We start from the raw sequence: 19383 nt of genomic DNA on the forward strand, positions 1-19383 counted from the left end.
CAGGTAGTCCTTGACTTACGACCATTCATTTAGCAACCATTCAAAGTTACGATGGCTCTAGAAAAAGTTACTTACAACCAGTTCTTACACTTACCACCATTGCAGCGTCCTCATAGTCATGTGATCAAAATTTGGGCACTTGGCAACCTGCATATATTTATGATGGTTGCAGCATCCCAGAGTCATGTGATCACCATTTGCGACCTTTTCAGCTGGCTTCTGACAAGCAAAATCAATGGGGAACCATGTGATTCACTTAATGACCATGGTGATTCACTTAACAACCACCGCAAAATGTCATAACATTGGGCGTGGTCACATGATGCCTCACTTAATGACTGTACTGCTTAACAATGAATTTCTTGGTTCTTGGCCTGTTGCGATTATAAGTTGAGGACTACCTGTATCAAAGTTATGTTTCCTTTTTTAAAAACATTCTTCATTTTAAATCTACAAATCAGTATATATTGTCATTTTTGTAAATCATCCTGTCTTTGTTGAGAACATAGTGTGCATATCCAAACATTAATGGGAGAGGATATGCACAATTAATTAGATGTGCATACCTTCTAATTTGTTACTTTTCAGAGGAAGTGGCACTTTGACTTCTAGATATTCTAGCCAGCCTGTATAACACTTTGAAAATCAGTATAAAGAAAGCAATGTGCTGGGATCATCAGCTGTCATGCCTTTTGCTTCTCTGCCTTGCTTTTGACCAAAAGGAAGCAGGGATGCTGGAGAAATCGATCTTTATGAATTCCCATGTGCAATTATCTCTTCAATGAGCAGCCCAGAGTTTAATGGTTAGATCTGCGTGTGAAGCCTCAAAGGGACTCTTGCTTCAATTGAGCCTTTGGCAAAATGTTCTTTCAATGTGGCTCTATAAAGCAAAGCCTGTTCATATGCAGAAGACATTTCTGTTGAAGCGAAGAGGGCAGGCAAAGCAAAGTTGATTGTCTCAGTGCTTCGATCGGTGGCATCAAGTCAAAGCACTTTGCTTTTCTACATCAACTCTCCATTTTGTTTCAGCAATTGCCGTTAAGGCGGCTCTGTAAAGCAGCATCACTTCGCAGAACTTGATTAAACTATCACCAGTTTCTGCACTTCTCCAAATATTATGATGCAGTTTATATTGATCAGAATATCAGGTGATGAACATATTTTGAAAGAGTGTATGCTGGTATTAGCCAGTTTGGTGTAGTGGTTTAAAGCACCAGGCTAGAAACCAGGAGACTATGAGTTTAGTTCTGCCTTGGGTACAAAGCTAGCTGGGTGACTTTGGGCTAATCGCTGTCTCTCAGCCCTAAGAAGGAGGCAATGGCAAACCACTTCTGAAAAAACTTCAGGGACTTGTCTGGGCAGTTGCCAGGTATAACGAATGACTTGAAGACATGTACGTGCATGCACATGCATATACCTACATTAAAATATTCAAGTGCTTATTTAAATAAGATTTTAAAATATAAATTTTAAGTTGCCAATGGATGTGGAACAGAAACAACATGAAATTATAAAGAAAAACGTTGAAGATGATATGGCTCAAGAATAGATTCCCATTCCACAAATCAAACATCATCCATGCTTAGAAGTCATTGCCTAAAACTTCTATCATTCTTTTACATTAGCAAGTCTAGCTGAGAAAGATGGAAGTAGTGATCAGAAATGAGGAATTCATGTTGGAAAGCTGTTCTGCAGGAATAGAGCAGAAGGATTCTGGAGCAGAAGATTTGGATTGTATTTGCTTGAATCTGGGCTCACATATCTTGCCAGTAGTGCAACTTTTAGGCTTGCATGCTTGAACTATCAGGCAACTCTTCATAGAAATTAACAACTGGCAATGCATGCGCCCTCTGCAACAACTTTCTCCAGCCCTTTGCCCTCCAGAGGTGTTGAAATTCAACTCCTTAGACAGCTCTTATGATCAGCCACCACGCTGGCTCCAGGGTTATAGGAGTTGAATTCCAGCTGATAAAGAAGGCACTGGGAAGGAGAAAACTGCTCTGTAACATCTCAAGCAAAAATGGAGTGAAACGGGTTGCGCTTGCTAGGGATATTCAAGCCCCAATCTGCTTCTTTTTACTTGCTGCATTTACCAGGCTTGGTTTTTTTTAGATAAAGGTATCAAAAAGTGCTGTTGAGTTTTGAGTTGTAGTAGTTTATAAAAATAATATTGACAGACACTGTCAGTGAAGGGTATGATTGAAAGGCATGTAGGTTCATAGTGTTGACTCTAGATAAGGGTACTTTCTCTATTTGACAGTTCTCAATAATTCCACAGCTGGAGAAGATTCTGAAAGACCAGGCATAGACTTCCTCTTCTTCCTGATGTCTGAATGGTAGAGACTAGCAAGGTTGTCCCTACTATTAAGGAAAATAAAATATGACACATGGAGGAGAGAAAAGCCATAAATCTCAAGTGCTTGCCTGAACTATCCTGTTTTTTCAGGTATATTGGAGGTCTGTGTCTTACAGCCAGGTCCACTTAAATATGTGTGTTAGGTTTGATGCCATTTTATCTGACTCAGATATTAAGGCCAGAAATCTTGAGCCAGCCTTGGAGTATAGGGAGGTGATAAACAAGCATGATTTTCGTTGAAGTCTGGGGGTTACTTTTGCAAGCTGGCTGAAATGACAGTTGTTATCAACATTTTCATCTTCTCTAATACACTTAGAGAATAGGGAAGCCAGAGGTATCTTCTAAGATGGTTTACTGATTTGGATGATTTTGTATTTGGGTTTTTGTTCTCTTAAAAATGGAAATTGCCCCATGAAAATGTCACCAACATTTTAACATTTAACATTTAGTATTTTGACTACCTTAATTTTAGCTTTAAAATTTCATTTGTGTAAAGATCCTAGCATTGCCCATATACATGACTTAGCCCCACTCACTGACCTTCCCAATTTATCAATTGGGAAGGTCAGTGAGTGGGGCCAAGTCATGTACATGAGTGGCCCTTGGCTTTCAGTAAAACTGATTATTCTTGCTTCACGGCAAACAAAGGGAAGACAATGACAGGGCCCAGACAGTGGCTAGCAGAAGGGCAAATCGTTATCATGGAACAGTAAATTGGGTTACAAGACAGCTGTAAAGAGCTGAAGAAAGGGGAATGGAGATGAAAATGGCCTAAAAGAAATGAAGTAAGCTGAGAGAGGCAAGAGGAGCGGGCCTTGGACAGAATGGGACTGAGACTTATGGATGGCAAAGGAAGCAGGCAGCCTAAGAATAACCAGAGCAAGGGTGAGAGAGCTGGGATTTTGGTGCTGGCAGGCTGGTAAAACTCAAGGAAATGGGAAACAGAAGAAGCTGGGGCCAAGAAAGAACTAGGCAAAAAAGCCACTAAGCCCTGTGTTCAGGGCCAGAAAGTTCTTGGTGAGAGGTCCATTGGTGGGCCCCAAAAAGTACGAGCAGGAACTACTGGAAAAAGAGCTACTTTCTGTCATCTGTAATTCAAACACAAAAACTGCCAATCCAGTTAGGCCAGGGGGTGCTGCCTGAGGAGGAAGTCTCAAGCTCTTAGTGACTAAGTTTTAAAATTCCAAGAAAGAAGGATGGTGAACCAATGAAGGAAAACCTTTGAACTAGAAAGCATGGTTCTATTCTGGCTGCAGATGACTGTTGCTTCTTCCTAGGGAAGAGGCAGAGAGAGCACGACAGTGCCTCACACAGGGAAAAAACCATGAAAGGACAGCTGGGAGCTGTGCACTATGAAACCTGCTACTCATGCCACTAGTTAGATGCATTTTTAGTGTATTCTATCCACATTTTAGCCCCTGGTCAGGCACCATGATCCTTCTGTGCCATTCACCTTTCTTGATCATGATTTAGCTGTTTGGAGGCTTTTGCCCCTTAATTATTTATAACATATTTAACAATTTATGTCTTCAAACTTCAGGATTTCCCCAAGCTTGTATGTACTTGCCTCTTGCATGTGAATGGTAACCATATGGCTACATAAATAGAATGAGAATGAGTTTGCTATAAGTAAATGGGATATTTACACATTCAGTGTGTGCAGAAAAGAAGTGTGCAGTCCCTTCCATTTTGCTCCTTTTAAACAATACCACATTGCTTTGAGTACAGTAGCTCTTTTCCCTATTATTTCTTTTCCAAAGGCCACACTACACACCATCTTAGTTGCATAGTTTTACCCTTGAGTACAGGGAGTTCTTTTCCTCAAATTGCCAATGAAATGATCTGCATGGATGGAACTTCCAGCAAGAAGAGTTGGGAGTCCCCTCAACTATATATTCAGTCTGGATTGCCTGGATTGCTCACCCTCTATTTGTTGCTTGGTTCCCCCAAAAGTAGCCTATTAAGATAAACCATGCAAATTGTGGGTGCAGGAACCTGATCAGCCTGAGACTGTAGCTGAGGGTAATCTCCCATGGTAGTGTTTTACATCTTAATCATGTCCCCTAACAATTATAATAGTAAGCTGTTGCCTTCCAATTTCAAACTTCATCTCCCTTTAATCCAGCTAAGTTACTTGCCTCAGTTCCAGATACTTGGAGGGTTCCCACAAGGGATCTTGAGCAGAACTCTTGCTATGGCAAGAGAAGGAGCCACAGACATATTGAAGCTTGTCTTGGTTCTTTGGATTCTCTTTTATATTCTGCTTCTAGTTGCTGTTTTGTGGGCAGATATCATTGGGATAAAGCTGTGTAAACCATGACTTGAAGATGAGACAAAGCCAGACTCATGGGAATGTGAGAAAATTAAAGAAATTAATTTTGAAAGTTAATGAAGACAGGTTCTCTTACAAGATTATCACTCAAAAATGTATTCTCCCAGTTTGTCAACATGACCTGGGACAAATGCAGATAGTTTCAAATACGTTTGTCAATACCTCCTTCCCCCAGTCCATCTCTTTAATCTATTAATTTATTATTCATTTTCTTATGTTTGGTAAGAAAATCGTATTATTTTTCTTCCATTCTGTTTACAGGCTTGGATAATGAAGGGCTTTATCAATCTCTTCCCAGTTTCTTGTGACCTTCAACTCAAGCAGAAGCTTCTGACAGGTAAGAATTGGCTATGCAGTTCTATAAACTAGTTTTTTTGGGCAGGAGGGAATATTTATTTATTAAAACTAAATGAAAAACTCAACCTTAATTTTGAATGGGCCTGATTCTCTCCTTGTACCTCTTAGTATTTTTTTCTCCTTTAGTGCTGTACATGTGGTATTTCGCTGTTAAGACAGAAGGTGGCATGAAAGCACCTCCTGATTCAAAGCAGCAGATAAAGTGTTGATGAGTTTCTTTCCTCCCTGTACAGAGAACTGACAGAAAGATGTTTTGGCCCTAGGAGTTTCTTTGAATGAGGACCTTTAGGAATTAAACAGAGAGGTGATTTGAACTGTAGCATGGATGTGATACTGTTTTTTTTTTCATACTGAACGGTGCAACACTTTTCAAAATGTTAAAGTAGCTGCATCTTGTAGGGCCATTCAGAATGCTTTGAAAGCTGTCTCAGGTTATCTGTGTGTGCGTGCAAAGGTAACGTATCCACTGGTTTCATTAGTGGGCACCCATGAGAAAAGCAGCATGTGAGCTTGCAAAAGCCAGGGCTGCTTAATGCATCGAAGAGAGGTGCTTCATTTGGTTTTGGGAAGTACCTCTTTCTAAAACTTGTGCATTCCTCCCTAGATTAGACTTGTATTAGGCTCCTGGCATTTGTGTCATTTCAGTCATTTCTCCGCATGAGATCATACATATTGCATTATGTATTTATGTTTCTAATTTGGTGTTTTTTTATTTTTTACAAAATAAATTGCCTAGTACATTTTCTGGCTAGTGTTTTTTTCTCTGTTTTCATGTGTATATGTATATATGGTGTGTGTGTGTGTGTGTGTATCTCTGTATGTATCTAAGTAGAGAAGGTATACATATTCTACATTTAGGAAGTATCTTTGAGCATCTGACCACCAGATGGCACTGTGGCATAAGGCATTATGGTCTGTTCTCCCGCTGGCAGGTTTGTCATGGGCAATATGAAGCACTGAAGCAGTCTTCTGACCCCCCCCCCTCTTTTTTTTTCCTTAACCTGTGCTGATTCCTCTCTGCTTTGTTGCTGTTGAGTGGAGGCTGTTTGCAATGACGGGGAGGATGCAGAATCAAGCCTAAGCAGCCAAGCTTTTTGACAGCACAGCCCCAGAGGCTGTCATGCCAGGACGTGTTGCTATGGAGAGAAATCTGACGAGATATCTATATAAAGAAACATGAGCTCATCTATCCTCAGCAGAGCTCAGAAACTGAGATAGTTCACTGTCTGCTGTGAGGCACACAGATGCAGCAGTGAAACCTTCTCACATTCAAGTGGAGAGTGAAGCACTAGCCTGCAAGCCAAGTCATGCAAGACTTTTCAGGCTAAATCAGTCTTTTGCAATCCTCCAACCCAGGAACCCAAGCTTTAGTAAAAGGCAGCAGCAGGTATTTTAAGAGCTCCTTGTATTGAAGGGCCACTTTATATATAAAAAGACTCCATATTAAAATTGGCTTATTCCTGAAACAGAAGTTTCATAAAGTCACCTACTTGTAAGAATAGAAGCTCTTTTGAATGGGCATTATTCTGGCAGAGTATTTCTTTTAATAGATCCAGTTACACTGAAACAGTTGTTGGGAATTTTTTATCCTCTATTTCTCACAATAATTTTGAAGGTATGGGTGTACTTCAGAATATTTTAATAGTCAAATATTACAGAGACTCTATTTTCCTGAAATGGATTCCTAGAATCATAAACTTTTGTGATTGTGTATTAAGATACAGAGCCATTCACTCCCACTTCACTTTCCCCCAAAACTTACAGCATTTTTCTAATGTTTAGCATAAGCTAACTGATACTGTACATTGTTGAAATTTATTCATTGCTTTTAGATCTATCCATGACACTTAAAATAAACATTTCTTTTTTGTTTATATCAGACTTTTAAATATTATGATGACTGACTGTTGTCAGCATAGACCTTAAGTGAAAACAAAGATATACTTTTTCTAAAGTTTGTACTGTTCTGAAGCAATGGGCTAGATTCTGTATCAATGCCAGTGGCTGCATGCTTATGGAAATGTGTTGTGCAAACAAGTCATCCATGAACTTGCTTCAAGTTGGTTCTCTGAGCCATGACAGTGTCCCTGACAGCCTGTAGCTTGGTGGTGGCCTGTGAACAAGTTGCTTAGATGACCAGCATCTAAGTGCCTTCAAAGTAATGCAGCCACAGGAATCGCTTCAGCTGCAGAATATTACATTGGGACTGGCCTTGAGTTCATTTCATTAATAGAGCTGAATATGGTTCAGTTAAGTTGTGCTGAATGTGGCAGCTGATTTCCACTTTGATATGCAAGGCAACTAAACTAATTACACTCAACTTGGATGAATCCAATGAATTTTGACCTCATTAAATAAGGACACTAAATATATCCAATGGGGCAGAATTGTGTGCAGAATTGTGTGTGGGTATTCACAGGGACAATACAAGTGTTCAGTGAAAAGTGTGGTTAAAGACAGCTTGCAGTTGAATTTGGATCGGCAGATTGTAAAAGCCTCTTTTGTTCATTCCAATACATTCAGGCTTCACTTCATTCAGTCTGCTTGGAATGGAGGCTCACACACACATTCATCTAACAATTTGAACAGGGCATTTTGTGGCTGGATGAACTTGCAGTTAACACTTTTCTTGCTGTGTGTGCAGAACCCTTAAATCAACATCTTGATTCAAACAAAACTGAAATTAATTCTATTGCAAAACAGAACTGGGCTAAATATGTGAAAACCAGGTAGAAATTTGCACCACAATATCATGTACTGGACATGGTGTTAGAATTGGTGGTTGAAATCATATCAGTTCAGAAAACAAATTGAAGGCTGACTTTGCAGAGACATTTTGATTTGATATCACAATAGATGAGCTAGTAGTGGATGTATTCACCCTGAGCAGATACATGCCTATAGGAATTCTCTTTCCAGGAGGACAATAGATAGAGTACTTCACTGTATCTAGACCAGTGCTTCTCAACCTCAGCAACTTTCAGATGTGTGGACTTCAATTTCCAGTATTCCCCAGCCAGATGCTGACTGGGGAATTCTGGGAGTTGAAGTCCATACATCTGAAAGTTGCTGAGGTTGAGAAACACGGATCTAGACTAGCACAGAAAGTGAATCTTTTTAAGGAAGCAATGTAGCAATAGCCTCTTGCATTGAATGGGCCAAATCAAAATGATAGTTAGTATAAGTTATTATCAAGAAGATATTTTTTCATTCAGGGCAGCAAAGGGCTCTTAAAATATAATCCAAGGATTATTTCAGTATTTTGGGTTTCCTTCCACACACTCATATTTATTGGGCCATTGGTATCAATGGACAAAATAAATGAAGGAAAATTACATTGATGAAGTTAAGAAGAAAGTAGGAAGGGGGCTCAAATTAATATTAGGCCCCAGAGTCATAAAAAGCCTTGTGTATGCATATTTTATTCCACATGTACATTTTCATGGAAATTTCAGTTTTACAATTCTTTATTTACTTCTTCAAACTAAGTGAAACTCTGAGATTTTTGCCATTTTGAATTAGGCACATCTTTGTTTTTTGTGAGATTGCTGCCATTTTGAATTAGGCACATCTTAGGCAACCAAGATGTTTTATGAGATGGGAGGATAGAAGTGATTATCTCTTTACATTTGAACCTTGGAAGAAGTAGAGAGAGTTTTTTTTCAACTTCGCTATCAATTATCAGTTGTGACAACAATGACAGAGGATTATACCAAAGTTAAAGTATATTTGAATCAATTGTATTATTTATTTAATTGCTAGTTGTTTGTATTTTGGTACAAAAGACCTGAGCTTGTAGAAGGATCTCATTCAACACAAAGCTTTCCCTAGTGATCAGCATGAAGCATTGTCATAAGTGTGCTTACTTTTGTCACTTAGCTCCTGGAGATAATTCTACTTGGAGGCTGGTCTGCACTACTTCAGTTTATATCTCTGTTACCTCTTGTTAGACCAAAAGACTTTGCCTACTTGAGTATCATGTGTTCAACTTGATTCACCATAGTAGGCTTGCTAGAGGCCATTTATGTTTCAATAAAAGCTATTAACCTGATCAGTTGGATTGCGGGTTATTTTTCCTGTCAGCCATTTCTAACGCTTTCATGTTCCTTCCCCCAAATCCCAAGGAATTACCTTTTCTGTTATGAAATGGCATTAACGTTATTTGTTACATAATTATTTTAATTCTTCCCTCCTCTCAGGAAGAGGTTGGCTTCTGAGAAACGTTGCTGTTATCTGCCCCCAAACCTCTTGACGCCTAAATGTGGAACAAGTTAATAGTACATAGCAAGGCCCTTGTGTGAAAGATTGCCTTACAGTCTCCCTAGATTATGGATTATAGTAATTACTGAGGTCTTCACTATCCTCTACTGAGTGCAGTTGTAATTCCCTAGGATCTTCCATGTAAAAGAAGTCAGAATAGATGTTTACACTAGTAGGCAATAATGATATATGTAGAATTGCCATACATTTTCATGTCTAAAATGCTTGATACTAGAGACACTAAATAAAATACCACACAGTCAAAAAGACAGGCAGTATGCATATGTAATATGGCACTCATCAAGTTTGCAACAATCAACATGTATGAGACAAATTCTAAAAAGAGATGCCCACTGTTAAGCAACAAGGAGCAGCTATCTTCCTTTCATTATGGGAAAAGTAGTTATAAAATTCTGTGTAGGCAGATAGTGGAATTTCTGACAGCCATAGAAAATGGAAAGTTGGACATTTTTATATGCTAAAGCTGATAATTTAGTGTTCCCTAACTTTTTCTTTACATTTTATGCCCATCTACTTTTGTTATAATTCTTGCAATTAAGTATTATCAATATTGCAATTAATTTTATGGCCAGGGTTCACACATCACACCAAACCATAAACAAATCATAGAACTCTGGTTATACATAACTGAATCATAAAGCCATAATTCACATATTTCACTAAGCCAAAACTAAATAAGCTATATTGTAGCTTGTTTATAATGGGATATATGAACCTAGCAGTAGTTTAGTTGTATGAAGAGTGGAGTGATATGGTCTCTCCCAAATTTTCCATCTTATTTGTATGCAGCAAATTGGATGTATCCTGTCAAATATGCTTCAGTGGGAAGAGAGATCCTGCTCTCGTCTTAGATTCTGTGCTAGAATTGTTCAACACTAGTAACAGCATGGCATTTTTGTTCCTCCCCCCGCCCCAGTTCTTCTATTTTTCTGCAGCAATAGCCAACAATTCGTTGGCTGCCTGGGAGACATTTGTTTCCCCTACAGTGACCCATCATTCTGGAGCACTATACAGAAGCCGTTCTTTTTTTTAAAAGAAAAGAAAAGGCATTGACACTGCTCAGATAATAGTAAGAAAAATGGCTTTTTTTTAGGGGCAGTATCAAAGACCTTCTGATTTTTTAAAAAATAAATTGTGGAAAGTATTGAAACTATTCTAGTTATCTTCTCTCCTGATGATGAACATCATTGCAAATTTCAGAATGGCTGCCAGTATATAATGTAATAAGTTAGTGGTTTAGGGCAGTAAATTATGAATGATTAAATCTGTTAATTTTGTATTTTTACTTTCGTGGCTGGGGAGATGCTTTTGAGATTATTTTAGGGGGCCAAAATAACTTGGGTTGCTTTGGATACTGTACACCTTGATTTGAATGGTATGAGATATATTGACCACTGCCATCTCAGAGAACAAAGTCTCCTGATTCAGTTCTGCTTGGCTGAGTAATTGCCCTAGGTGTAAAGGGTCTGATCATGAACTTCATACCAACTGAAATTAGGACTTCAAAACATGTAGAAAGTATAAGAATAAATCAAGGGCTCATGAAACTATCGTGCCATCATAATTCCTTATTTTGTTACTTGGCCTTTTTTCTGTATTGAACAATATGCCATGTCTACTATCATGTTCCATCAGAATAATTTGACCAAGAAAAAGTTCCATATATGTTTGGAGATTGAAAATACTAGAAGAAAGAATAAGACTTTATGCCCATTTCTTAAATTGCATGAATATTTGAATATTAAATATTAGATGCACATGTTAAAACCCTACCTGATGGTATTTGACTTTGCGTTATAGCAATATAAGGCTTGGCATCGTTTGACATGGCTTCAGAGGCATTCAAGTCTTTGTAGGAGAACAATGGAATGTGAAAATCCCAGACTGAACTTGCAGAAGAAAATGAAGTTTTTAATGTGATAATGACATCCAGGGGCTGGCAAGCAGAAAGATGGATAAAATTAGATTGAATGCGGAAGGATGGAAGCCATATTCATGTCTGCCTCTTGGGGGCATAGCAAGGACAGACTTCATCAGCATGTTGTCTGTAAATACTGTTTCTTCTCCCAGATGGAGATAAGCTGACCAGTTTTCCAGACATAAACAATTTAATAAGATGCTCTTGGGTTCCTTTTCGATACAAAAGTTAGCACACAACATACTATGTAATATGATTGGAACCTCTCTGAGGGCAATACAAACACAAATTGCCAGGCAAGGACAATGGTCAGGTTGGCCATTTGTGATTCTTGTAAGATTTTATTTTATTGGTTGTTATTCCAACTTTGCAACAAATAATGGAGAAAGATTTTTCACTTATCATTTATCCAGCCAATTGTGGAACTACAGAGTATGGGTGGGGTTGGGTGGAATTTGTATTCCTTTGTTCTGCATCACTTCCTTATTGAACACATGCCTACAGTATGTGCCTACAGACATACTTGCTCTTTTACTAAAATCTCAGATACAAAATAGTTCTTGAGATCTTGTCAAAGTTTAAAATATTCCATTCTAATTCTAACTCAACCATTCATCCTATGCCTCATTAGATTCTGCTCATGCTGATTTTCATACTTGTATGTTTTCCTGGGAATCAATTTTTTTTCTAGATTTTTCTAGATAATATGAGAAACCGGTGTGGAGAAATTAGCATTATGTTTTTAGATGAAATCCTACAGACACTAGGAATCATAGTATGTCTCTGTATTAGGGATGGGTAAGTCATGGGCCTCTAGATGTTGATGTTTATCAAAATATTAATCCCAACTAGCACATAGAGACTAGCACTTAGGAAGAAAGATTAGAAAGATCTTCAAAATTTAAACTCTCTACCATTGCTCAGTCACATTTGCTTTTCAGGGAAAAGATCTCTGATCTAATTGCTGGTATCTCTTAGATTAAAAAAAGACATCAGTTGATGTGAAAGTTTATCTACCTCAGGTGCTAGATGGTTGCTACCATTCAGAGTAGAATTATCTGAATGGATAAAAGCCACCCTTTCTATATCTAACTTTTGCAGCAATTAAATTTTAGATTTCTGAACAGCTAAATCCATTTCACATAATGGAGGTGACATATCATTATAAATATTTTTATGAACTCACTATATTTGTAAGAGACCAAAAGGAACAGGTTTGTCACATTCAGAAAGTGTGTAAAATGGAAGAAATATGAGAGAGTTGTTTTAAGCAAAGGTTCAGTATTTTACATGAGGCATAATAAGAGAATTAACTCTGACAAAGAACCATCAGTTGTTAGGTGGAGTTCACACACTCTTATTATTTTTGCAGATCTCAGCTACCTTCTAAATATGTATGTCCCCCACAACTAAAGCATCTTCAGATACGTTACAGGGAATAAGTAGTATGCTGCTGTTAGCTTACTACAGTGAATAAGTAGTAAGCTAAGTAGTATGCTTAGATATTATCTTTATTTTCTGCAATACAATACCCAATCAATGGTGGTTCTGATATACCATCCATTTATTCATAGTAATTGGCCAGGTTATCTTTTTATTATTACTCTGATAAAATCAAGATGGTTTGCCAGCAAAGATATGTTGATATAATACTTAACAGTTGATACAGTTAACAGACTTAGAGGAATTGAAAGAGGGCAGAAACTCTATCTCGTAGACACTGGAGAAGTAAAAAATAACACAAAGATTCTGGATCAACAGAAGAAAATACTTTTCCCACCATACATAATTAAACTCTGGAATTTTCTAAAACAGAAATAGTAATGGCAGTAAATTTGGTTTTATAAAGGGATTGGCCAGAATCATGGTGGATTAAGTTTATTGATGGCTGTTTCCTGTCTCCTAAATCATAGGTAGCATGCCTTCAGTGCTGTTCCTTTCATCTTCCAGGCCAGGCTGATGGGCTTCTGAAATGCATCCAGTTGGCCACTATGTGACACAAAATGCTGGCCTAGATGGGCCTCTGTAATAATGTTTCCAACATTTAACAGAGTTTTACTTAAAAGCATGTATGTCACTATCTCTTGGGGCACATCTAGGATGGACTTTGATGAAGTCACCTACAAATACAATCTCTCTTTCCCCCTTGGAGATAGAGAAGCAATTTGATAGCATATTCTCAGGTTCCTTTCCATGGAAAAGTATGGCAACTGGAAAAACAATGGCCAAGCTTGCTACGTATTTTCAGATGGGGGTAACAAGCTAGTGAAAAGCAGGGTTTTCATATCAGGCTTGCAAAAATCCAGATGCCACTAGATAGGAGCAGAAAGAGACAGAAAATTGTAACAGTTCATTTTCATCTATATTTTTGTTGCCCAGCTATAGTAGCTCTGTTGAATAGTGATGTTAATGAAATTATTCCTGCTCATTAGTAATGGACTTGGATTCTATTAGTAATGGATTCTTGTCTCCTTGGGAAAAATAAGATGCCTGAAATTACTCAAATACTGAGGTAGTGCTATAATATAGAGGTAAAGGTCCACTATACTGATTGACAAGATTGGGCTTTGAAATACTAAGGTGTGTTTCCAGGTTGAACCACACACCTTTGCTCATCAGTTGTAAACTATGTTTGAAATTGCAGTTAACCTATAAAAGAAATTGCAGTTTGCAGATTAGCATGTGTGTAACTTTTATATGTACTGTCCAATATAATTGGAGTAAGAATTGACAATTTGGAACATCCAGTTTCTTTTTTTACACAGATTAGCATGTGTGTAACTTTTATATGTACTGTCCAATATAACTGGAGTAAGAATTGACAATTTGGAACATCCAGTTTCTTTTTCAATCAAATGTTAAGCTCAGTTTAATTTGTTTTTATATTTTGAATGAAGGACTGTTGAGTAATAGAAATTTCATAACTTAAAAACCAGACTAGAAAGTGTTTGACACTAATGAAAACACTATGGGAAAAATTAAATCAATAGTAAAATAGTGCTTACAGAAGCATGTTTTAATTGATTATTACTACTTGTTTTAACCTTCTGTAAGTCACTCACACTTGTTGGTGAATGGGAGCCCTTAGAAGTTGAAAATATAAGCAATTTAGCATACTTTATTATTTGAACCTTTTACTAAAACATTTTAATTTCAGTTTCATTTATGTACTGCACACATATTTCAATATAGCTGTAGAGAAGAAAACTTAGTGCAAATTTTAGTGTAAATTAAAATATTGGTTTAAAAAGTGAAGAGTTAACAAAGCGCACTGATGGGAATGGTATGATAAAGTAGATGAACAGTGCCTACTCCAACTATCCAGTACTAAACTCTAGTTTTTAATTTCACCTCTTTAAAAGTTGGAGGAATGGGACTATTTAAAGATGATATCATTTAAGAATGCCTCTTAAAAATCCAGAATTCATTTAGGGTAATGCTTTTATTAGGTTAATTCAAAGTTGTAAAACAGTCGCTTTTAAGAATTTTTCAAGCAAGAATTAGTTTTTATAAGTTTGAAAAATTATTTAAGCAATATAATTTAAAAAACAACAGAAAATTAGGAGAAGCAGTAAATGTGACTTGTGGTTAAACAATGTATGCATCAGTTATAATCTTAGAATGAGAGATCACTGCAGGGATGAAAATTATGTTCTAGAATATATCGGGTTTGCACCCAGGATTCATCTAAAGATTGTGTTGTTTCCCATAGTTTTTGAATATATAAAATTCAGCTGTGAAGTCAAAACATTTTGTCTTGAGGCATGACACAGGTGAAAAATAGCCAGAGGTCATTTTAAATGTCAAGTGATTGAATGAAGTACGGCTATACTTGTGTGGAAGTGTGGAAACAAATTGGCCTGTCTAAATATTATGTAATTGACCTGGCATGATTAAAACAATTTATAAAACTCTAAAGGCTAATCAATATTCATCTTTATTTTTGGAAGGATTGTGGACCAATGAGAAAATTAAGAGATATTTCAAAGAAGCATTGCATCTTGCTGGATTTATTTTTCACTTTGATACTGATTTGTGCCAGCAGTGAAATGGAGAAATAATTAAGTTTGGTGATGTTTCTTTGGAAAAAATGTCTGCTGGAAAAACTATTAACGCAAAGAATGATTTTGTATTCATTAATTTATTATATTGCCATAGAACTCAAAATTGTCTTTGAATCTTAAGAGCCATTTGCCAGTAGGTAAATGCTTGGAATTAAAATATTTCTTATTTCAATTTTTCCCTTTTTTGGTTGTTTAATTTCAACTTCTGTAGCATCTGGCAGCTAAATTAATCTATTTTAGTTAACCTTTTCTCTACCCTGAAATATATTCCCTAAAAAAGTATAATCTTATAATATGAGAGGGGGTTATTTATATGTTGTTTGCTTTGTGATTCTATTTTGTCCATGCTGTAAGTGAAGGCTCATCCTCAATCTTTTGAACCACAGCAGGATTTTTTTTTTACATTTTTTATCCTGCCTTTATTATTTTTATAAATAACTCAAGGCAGCAAACATACCTAATACTCCTTCCTCCTCCTATTTTCCCCAAAACAACAACCCTGTGAGTGAGTTGGACTGAAAGAGAGTAACTGGCCCAATTTGCCTCTCTACCTGTCCTTAAAGAACATTTCCTCCTGATGCTGCGTTTGGTCTCTTCACAGAACAATGTTGAGGCAGCTTACATTCTTCTTGAGTTGCTCCAGTGTAAAAGAAAGAGTTTGCCTTTTTTTCTTACACAAGTTTTGCCATATATATGATCTATAATGTCTCACTGACAGTGCTGGTAATGAGGCATTCAGAGGCTAGGGTCTGTCCGGCTCCCATTTTCCACTATAAGCCAATGCAGGTGTGCCCTGCCTGCTCCAATTGCTTGGCACTGCCCTCCGCAGTTCTTTTGGCTTGGGCTAAGCAGAAGAATAAATACAGGGAGGAGCAGTAGGAGTAAATAAACTGGATTTAAAATAAATAAATAGCTGTTCTGTGCATCTCCTTGGAAACAGATAATACACCTTAGTGTCTGGTGGAGAGAAGGAATGTATACCTCTTTTGTTTCAAATGAAAAGAAATTATATTAAAGAATTGGAGAGAGAGAGAGTGTGTGTACGTATGTCAGGAGGAGGTGGGGAAGTGTGAGGAAATCCTTGTGCAGATGTTAGCAGAGCTTAAAGGGGTGTTTCTTCCTCCCCAACCCTGTATTCCCCCTTTTGCATCAAGGTAACCCCCTTTTCAAACTTAAAAATTCCAAGTCAGATGGAATTTGAAATTTACCATTAGTTTGGACAGAGAAGGAAGAGAGAAAAGGGAGGGCGATTGGACAGGTTTTTTGGGTAGGGAGTGCCAGTTCTTGTCCCACTACAACCACAACATACAAACAAAATATCAAGGTTAGGTCTAGTATGTTAGAAGAAAAGGAAAGTCCCCAAAGTGCCTTCCTCAGTCTGTGTCAGGCTGAGTTGTCCTCCAAACGTGTGAACTTTAACTACCAGAATTTTCCACTCTGCATGTTCATTGCTAAGGATACTGGTAACTGAAGTCCACAAGAGTGTCTAGGTTGAGGAAGATTCCTGAAGAGGTGGCTTGTTTCCTCCAGAGAATCTGTACATGAGCCATCTCCACATAGTCTTCTTGTGTTTTTAGCAATTCAGTATTGCTGACTATGCTCACCCATTATTCTTGCTTGTAGAGAATCATAGAGCTGGAAGGTACAAGATCAAGATTTCTCAACCGGGGTTCCGCAGAACCCTAGGGTTCTGCGAGAGGTCGCTAGGGGTTCCCTGGAAGATAATGATTTATTAAAAAAAAAAAAACAGACTGAAGAAAAACCCTCCAACCTCCAACACTGGGTTGGCCTGCTGGAGCGTGTGTGGACCCCGGGTGGGGGTGGGGATTGCATGTGCAACCGAGGAGGAAAGGAGAGAGGAGCAGCACGTGGTGAGAGAGCATGCAAGAGAGAGATGCTGCTGGGGCCTCCATGTAGGGGCTCTCCTTGCCGACGCTCACCTGCCTTTCTGCAGATGCACTTTCTGCCTTTCTGCAGGTGCAGTGGCCTGGGGGGCTCTGTCTCAGGGCAGGCACAGAAGATCCAGGGCTGGGCTGTCCCGGGCACCAGTGGCAGCAGGAGCTACCCACAAAGGTGGGGAGGGGAGGGAGGCGGGGAAAGGAAAAAGTGGTGGTGGAGGCTTTGGCATCAGGTGCCAAGATTTCAGGAGAGGTTAAGGAGTCCAAATATTAAGGGGAGGGGTGTTGAAAGTTGCAAGATGTCAGCCCCCCTCTAGTTTTGCAAAGGGGTCCTTGGGAGAGGAAGTGGAAAGAGAGGGTGAGAAAGGAGAAGCTGGATTTGGGGAAGGAGGTGCTGGTGGTGCAGGGAGAGGGGAAGAGACCAGCCGACCTGACTCAGCATGACAGTGTCATCTGTGTCCCTGCGATGGATTTTGCAGTTATCATTCATGACAGTTTGATATATCGCTCAAAAACTCTACATGCCCTTAAAAGTAGCCCAAAATAGCCCCCAAAAATGCAACCCACAAAGGCCAAAAATTTCCCACAACTGATCTCCAGAACTCAAGTTCAGCCCAGAATTATTTATGCAGCAAAAAACAAGCACAGGTTTCACATTAAAAAGTTAATTTCATTATTTTTAGTTTAAGAACACTTAATGTATATATGCAGGCCTACACATGAAACAAATATAATAATTTTGTAATTTCTGACCTATATTTGAGCCTGAGTGTGCAGGGGTTCCCCGAGGCCTGAAAAATATTTCAAAGGTTCCGCCAGGATCAAAAGGTTGAGAAAGGCTGTACTACATAATCAGGTTATCTAGTCTAACCCACACTAAGACTTTATCGTGGCAAATCCATGGAATACAAAAGTTTTCTTTAAAATCCTAGCTAATATTTTAATGATTTAATTTCTATGTTGGTTTCCTCAACCTGAAACAAAGGCAGTTGGTAAATTTAAAGCCATCTACCTAGATTATGTAACCCCCAAGAAAAATCTATTACATGCAAAAGAAATGACAGTAAATAGTCCAGATACAAAAGTATAAAGGCAAAGATCCAGTAGAATAAATGCTGACTAAAGAAAGATCACTTACTTTAAGAAGATTAAAATGATTGACATCACATTTCAGTGGAAGGAGATACTATAGACTGGAATTACTTTTTTTCTGCTAATTGTTACTTGTGGAGGTAGGATCATGAGGCAAACCCCCTCACTGATATACACTGCATTCAAGTCATTTATATTTTTTCATTAACACTGCCAAATTATGCCTTGCAATTTTTCAAAAGATTTCTTCCCCTGAAGAAGAAGCTTCTGTTTCCTTACCTTATGCTCAGGCTGCTTCAGAATTTCTTTTGACTCTCTTTTGGTGAAGTTTTGAGCTTCTTGTTGGAGGTGGCAGAAAGTTATTTCTTCAGGAAATAACAATATGCTATTGTGCATGGTTACGGCCAGGATTATCTGATGCCCCTACAGTGCAACTCCTAACCATGCTACTGTATCCCTGTTGTTACAAAGGACAAGAACCATAGGAGCATGAAGTCTACGTGGGCCATGGTTTTTAATGTTTCCATGTCCTTTGTGTCACACTTTCTATATTACTGGCATAACCTAAACAGGGGCAGCTAATTTTTTGGCACTGGTGAATTGTGAAATCATGCTGTGGGTAATCTTACAAAATGGTTCCCATGGTAGACATGATCACTCACAAAAAAGGCCCATTTAATAGAAGGCAGACTAATGAAATTGCTTTCTTCTATCTCCTCTTGTCTGCTATCATCCCAGCAGACCTTTGTCTTTTTTTTTTTTAACCAGGTAGGTGAGCACGCAGCTAACAAACCATTGGGTCTAACCACCCATTTTTATATTCTAAATTGGAGGCCACAGTTAGCCCTAGAAAGATTATGCTAGAGGTTGGTGCTTTGCCGCGTGATACTTCCCATTTCTATATGTTAAAGGAATATTTAAAAAAACAATTCTGGTAAAGCAGAGAGCTTAGCAAGCATGAACAGAGGTTCTGTTGCATATTGTTACCTATTACCTATTTGTGCCATAAGAAGTGAATTAACAGTATACCACAACCCTGCAATATATTTGCACCATTATTTTTCTCCCTATATTGAAAGAAATAT

General features: G+C 38.1%; 1 long non-coding RNA gene across 1 annotated transcript in view; it reads left to right on the forward strand.

Annotated features, from left to right (window-relative positions):
- LOC148214198 (uncharacterized) overlaps positions 1 to 19383 on the forward strand; it is a 134877-nt gene that overhangs the window by 15059 nt on the left and 100435 nt on the right. The window contains exon 2 of the long non-coding RNA XR_015798594.1: positions 4950 to 5025. This is a non-coding gene — a long non-coding RNA (uncharacterized LOC148214198). The remainder of the gene's footprint in view (positions 1 to 4949; positions 5026 to 19383) is intronic.

This window comes from Python bivittatus, unplaced genomic scaffold (genome assembly GCF_059951505.1).
Source record: "Python bivittatus isolate LINGU-HERP-01145 unplaced genomic scaffold, Pbiv_v1 ctg000700_np1212, whole genome shotgun sequence".
Taxonomy (NCBI): Eukaryota; Metazoa; Chordata; class Lepidosauria; order Squamata; family Pythonidae; genus Python; species Python bivittatus.